Source organism: Heterodontus francisci, chromosome 6 (assembly GCF_036365525.1).
Source record: "Heterodontus francisci isolate sHetFra1 chromosome 6, sHetFra1.hap1, whole genome shotgun sequence".
Taxonomy (NCBI): domain Eukaryota; kingdom Metazoa; phylum Chordata; class Chondrichthyes; order Heterodontiformes; family Heterodontidae; genus Heterodontus; species Heterodontus francisci.
In genome coordinates, this window is record NC_090376.1 from 38,718,740 (window position 1) to 38,736,652 (window position 17,913).

Sequence of the window (17,913 nt, forward strand, 5' to 3'; positions counted from 1 at the left end):
GTTTCTCCCTGTCTATTCTGTTCAATCCCTTCAAGATTTTGAACACCTCTATCAAATCTACTCTTAATCTACTCTTCTCCAAGGGGAACAAACCTAGCTTCTCCAACCTATCCACATAACTGAAGTTCCTCATCCCTGGAACCATTCTCGTGAATCTTTTCTGTGCCCTCTTTAATGCCTTAACATTCTTCTTAAAGTGTGGTGTCCAGAACTGGACACAATGGGCTGCATTTTAAGATTCCGCCGCCGGAGTAGGCGGCAGATGTAAAAAAATGCAGCCCGCCCGCACGGGCAACATGTCACGGAGCTGCTGCAATTACAAACACAGCAGCTCATTTGCATGGCTGCGGTTCCCACAATGACATGGAGGGGGTGGGCGAGCTGTTGCCGGCAACAGCATCTGGCACCAATGTGCAGGTGCCAGTGCCATTTCAAAGGGCTTACAGCCCTCGATGGACATTTAAAATTAAAAGGGCCAGGTAAGTGAACGTTTCACAAAAAACAATGACATTACCTTTCCAAGCATTCCCCACCCAATAATATTTCAAAACATTCCTGCCCTTCCACACCCCCCCTCCCCGCCATGGATCTCGACGTCGAGGGCTTTGTAGAGTCCAGCCTATGCCTCTATTTATAAAGCCCAAGATACCATTTGCTTTATTAACTGTTTTCTCAACCTGTCCTGAAACCTTTAGTGATTTGTGCACATATACCCCCAGGTCCCTCTGCTCCTGCACCCTCTTTCGGTTTATACCCTTTAATTTATAATGCCTCTCCTCGTTCTTCTGACCAAAATGAATCATTTCACACTTTACTGCACTAAATTTCATCTGCCACTTGTCTGCCCATTTCACCAGCCTGTCTATGTCCTCTTGAAGTTTATCACTATCCTCATAGTTCACAATACTTCCAAGTTTTGTGTCATGCAATTTTGAAATTGTGCCTTGGACACCCAAGTCTAGGTCATTAATATAGATCCAGAAAAGCAGGGGTCCCAACACGAACCCCTGGGGACACCCACTATATACCTTCCTACAGTCTGAAAAACAACCGTTCACAACCACTCTCTGTTTCTTGTCCCTCAGCCAATTTCGTATCCATACTACGACTGTACTGTTTATTCCATGGGCTTTAATTTTGCTGATAAGACTGTTAGGTGGCATTTTATCAAATACCTTTTGGAAATCCATGTATACCACACCAATCCTCTCAGTTACCTCATCAAATAACTCAAGCAAGTTAGTTAAACATGATTTGCCCTCAACAAATCCATGCTGTCTTTCCTGAACTAATCCACATTTGTCCAAGTGACTACTAATTTTGTCCCAAATTATTGGGCTGGATTTTGTAGCTGTCCCCCATGGGACCCATGCCGCCACCTTGGGCAACCACTTCACATGTTGATGGTGGCCGCCCCCCATCACAAGGCGGGGACAGCCTTGACGACATCGTGAATGGTGTCACCTGATTCGTGAGCAGGTGCTGGTGCCATTCCACTTCCCCCCCAGCCCATGTATACACTGAACACAGAGTTGACCCCTTCTCCCTCCACCATGTATACACGGAGGACAGAGTTGACCCCTTCTCCCCCCGATGTATACACTGAATGCCGAGTTGACCCCTTCCCCTGCCCAACTATGCTGAAAATGCAGCGGTGACCCCTTTCCCTCCTCCGTGACACCAGCTTTTCCTGGACAGGAAGGCGAAGGTGCATGAGCACCGCATGTCATTCTGAAGATCGGGAACGAATGGGAAGATTGCGGTGGATAACATGGTAATGTATGCAGATAGGTATTTTAAATATTCTATCACAGAGCAGCGGACGGCCTGCCATGGAGCTTCCCTGCTGCCGGGAAGATTGGGCCTGGCAATCCCAGCGCGAGTTCCATGGCGGCCACTGCCGCTCTGATTCTCCGGCACCACCGCACCGCCACCCCCTCCCCCAGCCCCCCAACTCGCCCCAACAGGAAACCCAACAAAGTTCAGCCCATCGTTTCTAAAAGCTTTCCCATCACTGAGGTTAAACCGACTGACCTGTAGTTGCTGGGCTTATCCTTACACCCTTTTTTGAACAGGCAGGTAACATTTGCAATTCTCCAGTCGTCTGGCACCACCCCGTATCTAAGGAGGACTGGAAGATTATGGCCAGGTCTTGGTGACTTATTTTTAACTACAGCCAGCCTATCTAATATCTCCTCTTTATCAATTTTTAGCTCATCCAGTGTTTCAACTACCTCTTCTTTCACCATGACTTGGGCAGTATCTTCTTCCTTGGTAAAAACAGATGCAAAGTACTCATTTAGCACCTCAGCCATGCCCTCTGCCTCCATGTGTAAATCCCCTTTTAGGTCCTTCATCGGCCCCACTCATCCTTTTACCACCCTTTTACTATTTATGTTCCTAGAGAAGACTTTTCGATTTCTTCTTATGTTAGCTGCGAGTCTCTTCCCATACTGTGAGCTGGATTTTGTGTTAGAGGTGGGGCTCCTAGCACCAGGCTGAAAAGGCAGGGGAAAGTCCTTTAAAGACAGGGATGCTGTCTCCAAGAGCTGCTGGCCAATCAGAGGGCCGGCAGCTCAGCAGTATTGGCAGCACCACTGAGAGCGGTGGTCACTGCCGGTACTGCAGAGGCCTTGCGACCAGACCCAGCGCTTGAACCCCGGACCAGAAGTAGGTGAGGCAGAGTTGCTGGGGCCAGACCAGAAGGGGTGGGAGGGTGGTCATGCAGTCCAGGGGGAGGGGAGACCTGGGGGATACTGGTTCCTGGTGTGGGAGTCCTCTGTGAGTCACAGATTGCCCACGGAGAAGGAACTGAACCCCGCCCCCCCCCCCCCCACCTCCCAAGCCCACAGGGAGTGTGCCTCGTTTTACAAGGCGCCCTCCCCGTGTAGCAGAAGACCCCCCCCCCCACCCCCTCACCTCTGGTAAGATCCCAGCAGCAGCAGGAAGAGACCACTGATTGGACATCAATAGGCCACTTAAGGGCCTCGGGGCAGGAAGGCCACAGTTCGCCTTTCCCACCCCTGGGAAAATCACTTGGCAAGGAGCCCTCTGCTCCCCACCACCCGTCACAATTCTTCATGCCCATCCCCTCCTCCAACTCCACCTCAGCGAGCTACATAAAATCAGAGCCTCTCTCTTTACTTCTACTTGTTTTTTACACTTCCGCTCTGAATCTTCTATATTCAGCCTGTTTTTCAATTGTATTATCCACCTTACATCTGCCATATGCACCCTTTTCCTATTCATCTTACTCTCTATCTCTTTCATCATCCAGGGAGCTCTGGATCGGTTTGCCTTACCTTTCCCCCTCATGGTACCCAAGCTATCTTCTCTTTAAAGGCAGCCCATTGTTCAGTTACAGTGTTGCCTTCCAATATTTGATTCCAATTTACTTGGGCCAGATCCGTTCTCACTCCATTGAAGTTCGCCTCCCCCAATTAACTATCTTTAATCTGGATTGCACCTTGTCCTTTTCCATAGTTAAATTAAACTTTATGATGCTATGGTCACTGTCCCCTAAATGTTCCCCTATTGACACTTGATTCATTTGACTCACCTCATTCCCCAGAACCAGATCCAGGATGCCTCTTTCCTCATTGGATTGGAAACATAGTGATGTAGAAAATTCTCCTGAACACAGTTTAGAAACTCTTGCCGCTCTCTGCCCTTTACACTATTACTATCCCAATCTATAGTAGGATAATTAAAGTCCCCCATTATGACTACTCTATAATTCTTGCACCTTTCTGTAATTTCCTTGCAGATTTGTTCCTCTATATCCTTCCCACTAGTTGGTGGCGTGTAGAATACACCCAGCAATGTAATGATACCTCTATTGTTTCTAAGCTCTAACCAAACAGATTCTGTTGTTGACCCCTTTAGGACATCCTCTCTTTCCGGCACTGTAATGTTCTCCTTAATCAATACAGCTACCCCTCCTCCTTTCCTTCCTTCCCCATCTTTCCTGAACACCTTGTATCCAGGAATATTTAGTATCCAGTCCTGCCCTTTCTTTGAGCCAGGTCTCCGTACACGCCACAACATCATATTTCCATGTGGCTATATGCTGAAATCCTGCCACTTTTGGACTTATTTGTATTGAAAACAATCGAATCAGAAATTTAAATGTGATCTTCTGGACAAAGATAGAGATAGTCTAGCCCTTAGTTGTCATGAACTAATTAAAGTGCAACATAAAACCAATCAAAAACCTTTTAATTGGCTAGAAGCATTTTTTGTGGATTTACAATAGCAGACATTATTATTACTGCCAACACCTGCCCCTCCCCCCCCCCACCCCACTTCAGCAAATTTAATTAAAGCACGTATTAGTGGAAAAAGCAATGAAATCTGTGTATATTCTCACTTGTTTTTCAGGAGAGGTCAAACGCAACCAATTCTGCTCCACACCTGGTAGCAGAGGTCAACAAGAAAATGTCATCAGCTAAAGTTGCTCTTGTTTTCTGATTGTGAAAACATGCCATTATTCAAGAATAATGTGAACAGGAGTGAGTCATATTCATGACAATGGGCAACAAGTTACTGTGAAAATAATGAGGCTAACAACACTCATCATTATTTATGTGCAAATTGCATGGAAACATCAGGCAAGCGCAGAATTGTGATTATTAGCGACAATCCAGAAGTTGCTCACTGAAATGTGCCTCTCCTCCGTAAACTGCATGAAAATGGCACCACACCTTCAGGCTCCCCAGTCAAACGTATTGAACTGGGTGAAGTTCGTACACTTACATTGTAGATATTAATTAAACTCACCACATGAAGTTAGGACTTCTCCATTTCAGTCTAAGTACCCTTTTTAATGTGTGATATACTTAATTACTGCCAAATAAACCTCTCTGGCACTGAAAATTAACTTTCACAACTGCGGTGTCTCATTCCTTCAGGTTTTAATTTTGCTGTTGGAATTTTTTTTAATATGTAATTTTTAACATTTTCTTTGTCTTTTTTCCCTTCCTTTTAATTATATCCTCCTTTCCTTCTCTTTATTTCACTTCATACTCGATTTGACACTGAATTCACTATTCTAACTGACACTTCCTGGTTCAGACTCTGCGCTGCTCAGTAATAATTCTTCCTTGTATTACAGCATCGACTACACTTCAAAAGTACTTCACTGGCTGCAAAGCATTTTGGGATGTCCTAAGGTTGTGAAAAGCACTATATAAATGCAAGTGTTTCTTTTCTTCAATCTGATTGGTTAAGGACATACTGTGGTTAAGGACATGCTGCTAGCCCTGTTCACACAAGTCTAATATACCCTGTAAAAGGCACTATGCTGTTTCAGTCCCCCAGTTGCAGCAACCTTGAGTGCAAAAGATCATGGAAATTAAATGGAAAAGGAACAAGTCTAACAAATGGCAGGTGCCATTTGTTTACTGGCTGCACGACATCTTGGTCCAATGAAAAACAGCTAGAATCCATCCAATCAGACATGTGATTTAGTCTATAGGACTGGGTGCTAACATCATCATAATAACAGAAAATGCAGGGAATGAGGCATGCAGCAAGCAACGGCGATGTATAAGACTTTATTGTAACACATCCTCTGATTTGTCTGGGCATCTGAATACTTCCATGTGTTTGATGACAGCTCTCAAAGCTGTAAACACCTCATTGTATCTGTGCTCATCAAGAGCATGCAGCTACCATAGACCCATCCTGATCCAGCGCTGCAAGGGATAGCCGTAGGCTTGCAGCAGCCAATCTTGCATATTTCTTTGAGTTAAGTAACCAGAGTATAGTGGACTGTTTGAAACTAAGAGCACCATAACTGTGGCAGGGTATGTGCCTGTGCATTGGTGGAGAGTACAGGCCAATTGGGGTTTGTTTTGCCTTTTAAGTGACAGTGCCATGGAGCGCGCTGGTCAACCACACATTCTGATGGTGACTTGGCCCTCCATGATTTCAAGGCTTAGATGAGCTGCAAGGCATCAAACAGATGTTCCAGTACAGTACGCAAGCTCAAGGAACAGCATCTCATTTACCGATTAGGCATGCAACAGCCTTCCGGACTGAACATTGAGTTCAATAATTTCAGAGCATGACGGGCCCCCATTTTACTTTTATCTTTAGTTATTTTTTCTTTTTTTTGTGTTTATTTTATTTTAGTTTGTTCATTTTGTTTTTACTGTGCCTACCCACTGTTTTTTGTTCATGTTTGTGCTTGTGGCTGTTCAGTTTTCAGTCCATTAACACCCTATCTGTACTAATGCTTCGGCTTTCAGCACACAATTAACATATTGTTTGCCTTTGCTCCATGACTTTCTGGTCAGCTATTGTGACCTTGTCCTATCAATACCTTCTCTTTTGTTATCTCTTGCCCCACCCCCGCTTTACTTGCTTAAAATCTTTTACATTTCTTATATCTGCCAGTTCCGAAGAAGGGTCACTGACCTGAAACGTTAACTCTGCTTCTCTCTCCACAGATGCTGCCAGACCTGCTGAGTTTTTCCAGCACTTTCCATTTTTATTTCAGATTTCCAGCATCCACAGTATTTTACTTTTATTCCAGTACATTTTGCCAGATTCGACATAGAGAAACGAGCCAGAGCTGTCACCAGGAAGGTTAATTCACTAGGTTGTGGGGTAGCAATCTCTTGGGTGGGAGTCCCACAGTGACAGCAACCAAAATTATTTTTGTGAACCAGAGGAGCATCTTGGACCTTCTGGGGCCCATAAAAGTAAATAAAGCTTTACCTTTGCTGGGTCTCTTTTCCAGCAACTGTGGAACTGGTTGGAGCCAGCACTGCAACTGCTTCCAACCTAAAATGGTCGTCAGGGTCTTATTTACGTCATATGACCCTGATTTCCATGTTAAAAGACGTCTATCTCCAGAATCAGGTGGGTGTTTTGGACATTGGACACCTGGCAGTAGAGCCGTTTCAAAATGATGCCAGCCAGATCGTCGGTCTTAACAGGGCAGTAATGCCACTGCCCCATTTTGAGGCTGTTACTGTGCCTTTAAAGCCAGGTTAAGGAAGTCAAAATCCGTCCCATTGTGTGCAATCAATGACATGAACTGCCACTTAAAGAAAGCGAGACCTTCTCCAGCTGTTGCCGGTTATCCGTGGGAAAATTCTACAGTTTCTTGCTCTGGCAAACAATACTTCAATCACCTGCTTAAGGCATCTGTGGACTGCTGTTTGACTACTGTTACTGGCATTCTCTGTGGCAGCCTGTACTGAGCGAGACAAAAACATTTGATGAGCTTGATAGCCACTGGCAGTGCTGGGCATGCCCCAGAGCTTGACTTCAGATCCACTTGCTACATGCAACACAATTCCATCATTGCCTTCCTGAAGGATTGTAGCCACCATATACACTGTTCCTCTGACACTGTCCAGGCAAGGTCATTTTTGTCATGATTGGAGGAATGATGGTAGATGTATAATGTCTTCATTTGAAGTAATATAACTTTCCTGGCATCCTTCTATTCGTCTTTCTCCTCCCTGTTTTCTTGGTCTAAAGTGCACAAATAAAGAGGGATCCCATTGGAACACATATTGTCTCAAGGTGTAGCTTATTAGCAAAAGGGTATCCAAAAGGTTGGGCTGAAAACACCCTTCAGGCACAAAGTTGGATTAAAAAAATACGTAGAAGGAGCATTAAAAAGCAATTTGAAAGCACCCATGAAACCTGCTGGCTAATGTTTTATGTAACTTTGTATTGAAAGGCACTGACCAGGAATCCTATTTATATGGGAAAATTAAGAAGCACTTCTGTAATAAAGATCAGAAAAAAGCATTGACTTCTATATCACTTCCACTGAATTATTAAAGTGAAACTCCAACCTACTTCTGCCAGATGCTTCCTCCTCTGTTCATATACATCCCTAGAAATTCACACTATCGGTATTCTACGCAACAATCTTGTGTAACGGATCTCCGACCATACTTCTGCTCCATAAAACCCAAGGGTGCATATTTATAAGGCATTATGTTGTGGGACAAAAGCCATTTCAGAGTCAGGAGTGAGCTGAACTGAGAAAAATCTTCATGACAAGCATGCAGGGGAGAGATGCCAAAGTCTCTCAAAAAAAAAAATCAGGGTTACAGCAGAGATACTTATACAATAACAATGCAAAATTAATACAGCTGGTTCCTCATATGCCCATATTTGGTTATCTTACAATTGCTTATACACTTCTTTTCAACACTTTACAATACTAGTTTCTCTTTGCAATTTCACCCTCCCCAATTTTATCTCTTACAACAGATAGAGGCTTCTTGATGGAAAGGGTTCCACAAAAGAAAAACAACTTCACTTGTGTGAACTTTAGCAACCCTATTAACCCTTCATTTTCCACATCAATTACAAAGATTAAATCTTGAAGTCATCACATCTTCTGCCATGCATTGTTCCACTTAATCAACCAACGTTTGCGCAATAAAATCATTTTTAGAAAGTCTGTTGTACATTGCAGGACAACTGCCAATATGTCACCAGTACTATAAAGCAGACAGTAGTAACTGATTTATAAGGTTTGACATATTAAACAGAGTGACAGTGGGGTTGAAATTGCTTTTGACCCATTTTCAGGCCTGAAATGGATGCCACACACGGAGCACATTTCCCAATCAGAACGCCCAAGGCCTGAATTTGGATCTCTGAGCTCAGTAATATATGTGAGAGAGATGCTGGCACCTGTTACGCCTCCACAAGCAGCTCACCCATTTAAAATAGGTAAAGTTTGGGTTGTTTGCCTTGCCAGCAGTGGCCATCAGGTAATTCCCAGGAGGGGAAGCAACTGATTGGTATTGTTATGGCTAGGTGAGAAAGAGGTCTAGGGTTCCCTCTCAGCCTTTGCCTGGTCTTACCGTAACAGGCTTTAATTTTAAACAGACAGTTTTTTTAGCTCTCCCTTAGCAAATCCTAGTTCACTAACTTCCAATTATAAGCCAAAGAAACCAGCCAAACAGGTTTTCTTAGATTTAAAGAAAAAAGGTTGAACTTTATTAAACAAACTCTAATTCAGTTAATGCCTACAGATATGTGACACGCTCACACTAGCAAGCATATGCAATACACATATGCAGATAGAGACAGAAAAGAGCAGAAGAAATAAAGTGGAAAAGTTTGAGGCAATATCTGAAGATGGTTTTGGTTACTGTTCTTCGAGCTCGCTGTAAAGTCCTTGATTGTAGGTAGGTCTTGCTTTTCATTGGGGCTCAGTATTCTCAGTGGGTCCAGAGGCTTGTGAGAGATAGGAGCAGACAGGAGAGGTCTTCTCACTCCAGGAGCAAACAGTCTTTGAGTTCAAAAACTCTGTGGCTAGTTCAAAAAACCCTGGACCAGCCAATTAGTCATGTGACCAGCTGGTTTAACCAGTCCTGACTTTTGTGGATTGTATCACCTTAGCAGTCTCTGGAATGCTCTTCCATACACATTCAATGACTGGTGATCAAAATCCATTGTGGGGTGAATGTGTCAGGGAATGGTCCTTTTGTCTCCATAAGCACTATCTGTTAGTTGGCAAATGTTTTTCAGCTAAGTGGCTGCCAGCCCTTGTAACAGGCCTTCTCTTCTTCCCAGCAGGTTTAAAATCAATGTTCATATGACAAAATCAATATGTGTCATTCTTGGCAGGTTACTGTTGAGTTGGAGGGAGGACTCCTGCTCCTCCTGACACCACAGGAATGTTTTTAAAAATTATTTTTTGTAAACTGACCTATGATGGCAGCTGAAGAATCCATAGCAGAGCAAGCCATATCTGCTTTGCTCTGCACTTCCCATTTTGAGAGAAAGGATCCTAAAACGGGTGTTTATAAATTATTTGCATGTATAAAAGGCCTAAAACCTGTTTAAGGCAGCTACTAGGGGTGCCTGAAAAATCGCCCAATCCAATATCAGGTTGGACACCTTTCAAGCATCCTTAGGGAACAGGTCATTGGCACTCAAAAATTAATGGTGAAAAATGAGTACAATGTCCAGTTTCTCCCTCATTATATTCTGCAGTATGCTCTTAGCCTTGTTTTTACAGTTTGAACCAATTGAGCCAACTCTAAATTTGTGATTAACTTTTAAACCATCCTTGCAGATGATGAAAAATAAATGTAGCACAAAATTAAAATTCATCTAGCCTGATGGGTTGGTGGGGTAAAGCTGTGCTTTCCTATCCAGAGGGCTGGAAAACAGAATCTCCATATCGTCCACTACATTTGGCTCTGGAACGCTGCTGGTTGAGGCACCTCAGGAGCCAGGAGATGAAAAAGTGATGGGGGGAGTGTTCTCTCCCAATGACTTCCAGCACGGCCCGTGCGATCGCCATGTTTTGAAGTGCGATAGCATTAGCGTGCCATACGTAAACGGGAAGCATCCAGAGTGGGCAGATCATGGTGCCAGTCAGTATCTATTGCTGATTTGGCACTTGACGATGTGTTCAGATGTACAAGGGACCTCTCCCCCCTCCCCTCCAGTTACTGCTATTTAAAGGGATCACCATCCAATTTTCAGGTAAGGTGCTTTGGACTTTCTTTTGCTGCTTTTGTGTGAGGTTGGTGATGCGGTGGGTAGGATATGTCATTTGAAGATGCACCCACTGACCTTGACCACTCGTGTGAGCTAATTAAGCTTTTTCCAGCATTGTAGTCAGGTCCTCGGGGCCAGACCCCTGGCATTGACCTCTGCTGCTATCTGCTCCCATTCCCTTCTCAGTGAATGTCTGGAGGGCCTCCTGGTTCCCTGAGGAAAGATGAGCTACCTCCTCCTTTCCAGGTCTGCATTAAGGCCTCAAGCTCAGCATTAGAGTACCTGGGAGCCCTCTCTCTAGCCTGCTGCATCATTGCTCTGGTTTCTTCCTACACAGAGCCTTCCCCAACCAATTCCAACATCTGTTGCAGCCAGAATGCACTTTCCCTTTACAAGGTACAGTCTGGCCTTAAGAAGTGCAGGCTAATTTTTGCTAGCCTCACACAACTCTGGGCCCCTTGGTGACTGAGCAGCCACTCAGCAGCAAGCTTAGCGCTGGACTGTACGCCACAACCATAGAGATGAGCAGGCAGCACAAAGTTTGCACAGCACAGGGTAATTGTGCATCCCGTTCCCTGTGCCCGCTAAAGGGCCTTATTCAATATTTAGCCCCAACTGTTTACCTTCCTTGGATGAGGTTTTAAGCTTGATGTATTATTTTGTTCACTTCTGTCCAGTCTCAGGGTTTTCCACCTCAGAGGACAGAATACATTAACACCATCAGTTTTGTCATGGAGAAATGCAATGAGTGTAATTATGGAACTGCATTAACCCAGCCATGGAAACTATGATCCAGATCATCCTGGTTCAGGCAGGAAGCAGAGTAGCAGAAGAGAGAGACAGCAGCAGAACCAATTCGTGTTTTAATCAATTGATAACAGTAGCTAACCAAATGGAAGACAGAACAGAAGACAGAATTGTTTGCAGATTTTTTCGTTCACTAAGCTGCCAATAGCTTTATCCTAACCAAATACATTAAGACATTTGACATTAAAATAAATAGATGCGTCATGGTTTCCTAGTACCTCAACCATTTGTTAATATTACACCAACTGCTGCTATTGTATTACCTTAATCTGGTAAAGTTTATGGTTTGTCATAACATTATTTTTTTTTTTTAATTTCCGTTTTCTGTCAATCTTTCCCATCCCTCCTGTCCTGAGGGAATTGACTCCTTGCTGGAGTGTGGATGCATGATTTCAGCACCCTGATACCTTGGTCTAGTGACTATTCGCCATGCATCAATGTGAGCAAGCTGGCAATTCAACCAGAGGGGGAGGTTCATTCATAGCTGAGCCTGATCCGTTTCATACTGGAGAACCTCCAGTGATGCTGCCTACATAGCAATCAGGAACACAGCCTCTGACTAGTTATCCCTTCTCCAACCTTGGGATACTGGAGTTAATTGTAACCCCTATACCAAAACAGGCAAGGAGATCAGATCAGAAATTTTCTGCATTGTATGGCAACCTGTGATATTTTTGTTTCAACGAATGTCATTACAAATTTGGCTCAACTGCCAACTATCTTCTTTCTTCAAGTAGCAACGAGTACACTAATAAAGATACAGGTGTAAATGTTGTCATTAACATTACTGAAGATTAACATTGGTGCAAATTGTAAAACACAGCAAGACTCACCATAATGTTTGAGGGTCAAAGTATAGCTGTATGTGCTCCAGAATGACTTACTGATGCAACACAGCTTTATCAGCCGAATACTTTGTTCTGTCTCCGTTATAAAGACGTCTGCAAACGCGACATGAAATCGTGTGACATTGATCACAAGTCGTGGGAGTCAGTTGCCAGCATTCGCCAGAGCTGGCGGGCAGCCATAAAGACAGGGCTAAATTGTGGCGAGTCGAAGAGACTTAGTAGTTGGCAGGAAAAAAGACAGAGGCGCAAGGGGAGAGCCAACTGTGCAACAGCCCCAACAAACAAATTTCTCTGCAGCACCTGTGGAAGAGCCTGTCACTCCAGAATTGGCCTTTATAGCCACTCCAGGCGCTGCTTCACAAACCACTGACCACCTCCAGGCGCGTATCCATTGTCTCTCGAGATAAGGAGGCCCAAAAGAACTTTGTTCTGTAGGAGGCTTTTTATGCTTTAAGCATTAAAGAAAAATTTGAGAAGTTTAAGGGGTTGGAATTCATCTATTCCGGTTTTGGGCTCAGAATTGGCACTGTACATGCAATGCTCACCCCAACTGGGAGGCCTAAGGCTAGCCTGAAACTGGGCCTCAGGCCTCATTAATGTTTTATGTGTGAGGCACAACAGCGTAGAGGAATATCGGGTTGTTTGCCTCACTGGCAGTGGCCCAAAGTTAAGTGCTGGGAGGTCATGTTACAGCAGGCGATGTAGGGGAGGGGGGAATCACTAGGACTGTGGAGTTGGGAGAGCTCGCACTCCTGCTTTTCTTGGCTCCACAGGAGGTCTTTTCAATCACTGGCCAAAATATTATTTTTATTTGTACAGTGTTTTGAAAAGTTCTTGCGCATTAATGTTCATAAGTGAAAAACATTTCAAGTTTCTTATATTAGGCTAGAGATGGTGTAACGTGTTATTAGTGACCAGAGCTACCTTACAATTCAGAGCAATAATTTATTGGTAGTTATGTTACCTTTTGTCTCCTTAGCTAGTTCTTCACCTGACATTTAGTGCTGCCTGGTGTTCCTAATAAAATTAACGTTGTACTTTTCAAAATGATCCAATATTGTGATCCCTTGCTCTCCTGGGATTTTATGCAAGATTTAGCAAAATAAATAACTTTTATAGCTCCAGCCAAATTTTTAAAAGCCCTTTTTGTCTGCATTTTGTGTTCATGTACATTAGTGGCAAGGCTAAATGAAGAGTTGTGCACCAGTTTTACACCTACTTCAATTTTATTCTCTATTGAAGTCAACAGAGTAAAATTGGATGCGGTGTAAAACAGGCATCTGACCTGAACCTGCTGTGCTGTTGCTGGGTGCGTTAGGTTAAAATCAGAGGTAAAGTGCAACACTGCAGGACATTAATATTGTGACTACTTTAACGTAGCTATTTTTCCTTTCTTGTTTGCCTTCCCTCTTTTCCTATGTGTGTGAACTTGCGCAGCTTTCTCATGTTGGCAGACTAATCACTGGGGGTATGGCAGCCATCCTGGGTTTGACCTCCCCCACATGCCCTGCTTCATACATTTCAACAGAACCCATAGATAGTGATTAGGAATGTCTGTGAATATTGGAAACCCACACAAATGGTACAATTGGTTCAACCTGGTGTTTTTTAATTCATGTTTACAGTGTCGTACAGCGGTGAAATTGTTTGTTTATTTGGTTCCCCTTTGCATTGTATTTCAGGTTGGTCAACAATGTTAATCTATGCTGCACCTTTTCCATGGCTCCAATATATTTTATATAATGGGGTCCCCAATTTTCCACACAGTACTCTAATAATTAGACAATGTCTTGTACAGCCTCAGTGTCACCTACTTTTTATCCAAAACCTCTGTAAATAAATGCTATTGTCCTATTTATGACTTTTTTCACCTAATATCCTGCTTTTAACGATTTGCATATCTGTATCCCTAGATCTCTCTGATCCTGTAGTACACTGAAAATGTTACCATGTAGGTTGTATTTCTGTCCTCTGTAGTTTTCCCCAAAATGTAGTGCTTCACATTTATCTGCATTGAATTTCACACCATATATCTGCCTATTTCCCCAACCTATCTATGGCTTTCTTTCACTGCTTCCATTCTGCATTGCACCTTGTCATGCTCCCTAATTTGGCACTGTCAGCAAATTTTGATATTAGATCTTGCATATCTTTGCCCAAATTATTTATGTACATGGAGAACAGGACATGTCCAAACACAGATCCCTGGGGCACACCATCAAATACATTTTATCAATAAAGAAGCATCTAGTTAGTCCAGCTATAATAAAAGCAAAATACTGCAGATGCTGGAAATCTGAAACAAAAACAAAAAGTGCTGGAAAAACTCAGCAGGTCTGGCAGCATCTGTGGAGAGAGAAGCAAAGTTAAACGTTAACTTTGTTAGGATTGGATTTAGTTAAATAATTGGATGCTAACCCATTACATCATCAATCTTCCTATTCAAGTTCAATTTTTCACAATAAAGATTCCTCTGAATGATTTGAGCAAGGTAATCTAGATAATTTAATGTTTGACAGTTTTAAAATTTTATACACCAAAATTAATCAGGTGAGGCATAAAAATATGAACTTAACACAATTGTGTTTCCATTTAATGTATTTGTTAACTCTAGTATTTTATCAGAAAAGCAAATATTTTAATGTAATTGCATCCAAAGTGTTAGAAAAAAGGATTAAGTTGAATAATACTGTCCAATTTAAAATTTGCTTGCTACCTGAAAAAATTGCAGAGGAATCTCCTGACCAAACTAACAGGTCTTGCAGCAGCATATTGTGCATTATATATTCATGTTTCCTTGCTTCTGTAACCCGAGTGCTGTAAATTTAGTTAAGTGCTGTGCACTTAAATTTTTCCCTCTCAGCTGAGTGATATTCCACAACTCAATTAAGCTATTTTATTGAAGTGATGTTGAAAATGAATTGACCTTTATTCACTATAATGCCAGTCAGAACGTGGTTCCACCATATTGTCATAGTAGAATCAATATTGTATTTCAGTAAGATCCAGTGAGCTTAAAGCTCAGAAAGACTCAGGAATAGCTGCTAAGTGAAGCTGAAATGAAAAGCAGAAACTTAATTTCCTACTTCCAGAGATAACTTTTGCACTGGTGTCCTCCCACTCACTAACTGCTCCTTACAGCTCTTCAGCAACCTTCCTATACGTTAACAGTTGGGAAATAGACGTCATTAATAATCAAGATGAAAGAAACAAGTGGGTGATTTTTATTTTTTAATGGTGTGATGGCACGCACATTGACAGATCGTGCCTTGAGACCCTTGTTTGAAATCATCTATTTGTTGGCATAAAGCAGTGCTTCATTATGTTGAATGATATTTACATGGTAACCAATGTCAGCACAAATGAGGTACATTGCATGAAGCTGTCACACCCACTGCCCAAGTTATACTGGCTGCTCACAATGAGGAACTCCAGCTACCTCCAAAAGTCAGGCATTGACATGTTGTCATATATTTGCCTAAGCACGCATAAATCATGCTGCAAGCATTGGAAGCCAGAGCTCACCTGTTGGTTACACAAGTCAGATAATGACACTGTTTACCAACCCAGGATGATCAAACTAACTCTGGGCGGGATCAATGCATGGGGTGGGAGCTGAAACAGGCAGCGCACCCAGAGTACTGGAAGCTAATGAGACCTGGCTGATTTTAACAGCCAGGCCTCATTATAGTATAAGAAAAATAAAGTGAATGCTGTAAATCTAGAATAAAAACAGAAAATGCTGGAAATACTCAGTAGCCCAGCAGGCGGCGGGAACCTGCGGTGGCATTTTGCCGGCGACAGCCAATCAGCAGGCTGCTGCCGCCAAGGCTGCCATCCAACTGACGGTGGTGGCCTGCCCCCCAGAGCTGCTGGCCCAATCAGAGGCAACCAGGCCGGTGGGCCCCAGTGAACACAGGTTGGGGCGGGGTTATTACAACAGCAGCAACTTAAGTGTGGGTGCGACCCCTTCCGACACGGGAACAGTGCCTGTGAGAGCAGCAACTGATCCTGAATTGGGCCCTAAAGTGGCTTGTTTGGTTACCCAGCAGGCGGCTGCACAGCTAAGGTTCGCGCCACTGCTAATATGCTAAGCCCGAAGACATTTGGTTCCCCTCCCAATGCCTTCCCCCAACATTTCAGGCTGTTGGCTTTTCATCAGAACTCATTGTGGTATAAATGGCAGGATTGCGGATCCTGTTGGCAGCAGGCTGCCCGCCCATCTGCATTGTGCAATTTCTTGCCTGGGGCCCAAGCCCACAATTTAAAGGGTGAATGCACCTCTTAAAGAGCAGTTGCATTCATTCAATTTTAAGAGAATTTCTGGCTTCAGGGATTACTTCGGTGGTTCTCAGAAATGACTGCAAAGAGAAGCAAGGTTGCTCCCAGGTTTCTGATGCCTCCCTGAAAGTGCTGTTTGCCACAGTGCAACCCCAACAAAGTGACAAGAGGACACACAATAGTGTCAGCAGAAGAGCTTGGCTGGAGGTGACAGGAAAAGTTAGTATCAGGAGCATCACACCAAGGACCTGGATCCAGTGCCACAAGAGATTCAATGGGCTGGATTTTAATTTGTCGACACACTGGGAGTGGGGTTGGGGGAGGGGATTTCGGGAGTGCATGGGAAATCCAGAAGTGCAGCACTTCTGTCTGCGGCTGTTTAACCCAGCCATTTCATTAACATAATATTTCCAGCCTAACGACCAATTATGTTGAGCAGGAGTGATGACGACCCACATGAGTCAATTTCAACTCCAGTATTTAAGGGGATGTTGCAAACATGAAATTTGATGGATTCTGGAGTTGGGAGCAGAGCACAAGGAAGCGACAGAATGGAGTGCACATGCCCCAAGGTTGCACCTTGCTTTAGTGACGCCTCCCTGGGTGTGATGCAGGGGGCTGTAAGGGGCCGCAGGGAGATACAATTCCCTACTGATAGGAGAGAGAAGCCTGCCAGTGAAACTGAGAAAGTATGGCTGCAAGGTGGCAGAGGAGGCCAGCAGCAGGAGTGTGGTATCACACTCACGAATTCAATACCAAAAGCAGTTTAATGACTGAAGCGAGGAGGAAAGGTGAGCACAGTGGCACATTTAACTACATCCAGATGGGTGTATCAACACAAACCCCTCACTCTGCCTTCTCAAGATTACTCCAGCACATCACTCCTCACATCAACTTACCTTGCAGTGTCATCGTAGATAGAGAGCGGGGGCCTTCCCAGCTACCTAGTGTCAGAATTAAATATAAGGTAGCCGCATGGCATACAACACTCACTCTTGTTGACTTGATATCAGCAGCGAGTGAAATATGATCATATCCATAATGATCACTTAAAACAATCTTACCTTGACAGTTCTAATTCCTGTCTTTAATCTCCCCCAGGGCCTTCAAGAATCCCACAGGAAGTTCTGCAGGGGGACGATGATGACTCCTCAGAGGAGGTCACACTCCCTGAGGGTGCACTGCCACATGACTCATTCAGAACATGCACCAGCTCAGATACTCACACTTTGTTGGGACCAGTAAGGCAGATAGTTGAGTTTTCACCTGGTGACTCACACATCACCAGTGAGCAAGAGTAGATTGTGGAGACAGGGACAGCAGTGAAGAGTCTGCATCAGAGGCTGCAGGATGCTCCATGCTCTGTTCAGCTGGATGCAGACGATGTACCTCGGTGGTCGTTGATGAACATGATTCAGCAAAGAATGTGTGATATACTAGCAGCTGTTCTAGCTGCCCTGTGCATGCTTGCAGAGAGATTGGA